This window comes from Labrus mixtus, chromosome 20 (genome assembly GCF_963584025.1).
Source record: "Labrus mixtus chromosome 20, fLabMix1.1, whole genome shotgun sequence".
In the NCBI taxonomy this organism is placed as follows: Eukaryota; Metazoa; Chordata; class Actinopteri; order Labriformes; family Labridae; genus Labrus; species Labrus mixtus.
In genome coordinates, this window is record NC_083631.1 from 14,858,098 (window position 1) to 14,859,424 (window position 1,327).

Here is a 1,327-nt window from a genome sequence, read left to right on the forward strand (position 1 = left end):
GCTTCTGCTTTCACTCATATTCATGTGTTAGTATTTATTCTAGTACAATTTCTCAAGAGAATCTTACAAACAGACACTGCCTTCCTGTGCTAGTAGCTAAATGATGGGTATTACCAGTTTTGAATTTTACACTGTGAAAGGGAAAAGCTCGGCCAGCTTCAATTTCAGTAGAGGACCTTACCCATTTTCGGCATCTTGTTGAGTCAAGTCATTTAAAGTGAGAAATTATGGACAGAAACTAAATGACCTGCTCACAACTGAACCAGATGACAATATAATGATAATATAATATAGGCTACTGTTATGTTAAGGTGCTGACAGGGGAAGAACAACATTTATGCCTGACATTAGGCCTACTGAGCACTATATTATGCATGCAGCACTTTTTAATATTTAAACTTTTTTTTTACCTGCTTTGAAAGTTGGAAGATTAAAAAGTACTAATATATAAAAGTAGCCAACAAGTTAGAAAAATATTAGTTTAAAGCCTAAATAAAAAATATTATTATTATAAAACAAATATACCACAGGTGATGAGAATAATTATCTGCTTGAAGGAAACAATCCCCACCCCCCTCCTCCTCACCCCCCAGGATCAGCCAGCACCCCGGAAAGTAGGTCTGCGACAAGACTGTACATGGCTGACTGCAAATCTGAACAGGCAGCAGGTAAGATGCTGTACTTTGTTTTCTTGAAGAGACTCTTTACTGGTGAGGTTTACCACCGTGCGTGTTGTTTGTAAATGGCTGTCTGTTTATACTCTGCTGTGTTTTGTATTAGAAAAGAGAATAAACAACTCTACAGTAGGCTAATTGTGTCTGGGCTTGCTGTCTGGTTTCGCGCAATATAGCCTGGTGATAGTTAAATCTGTTTAATAATTTAATATAGAAATGACGACAATTTGGCCTGTAAAAGACACAACAGGCTAATGTTATGGTTTAGAGCAGTGGTTCTCAAACTTTTTAGACTGCGTACCACCTCCGAACATATTTGGCTCTCCAAGTACCACCATTATTAAAATACACTGCAGGCCTATTTCAACACACATTTCATGCAAGAGACAAATGAATTCATAAAAAGAATATTATTTGTTATTGACTGCTGGCAGCCACACTGTAGGCCTACTAAGGGCTAGCGCTAGAACTTGCACACACAAAAGTGCAGAACAATAAAAATGACAACTCCAGTGTTTCCCACACAAACACGATACCTGGGCCCAAGTATATTTCTGACCTGTTCTCGTTTAATTTTTCATTTATGTATAAAATTGCTGCGTGCCTGAGAGAGCGAGAGGTAGCGGGGGAGAGAGAACGAGAACTGCGTTCAA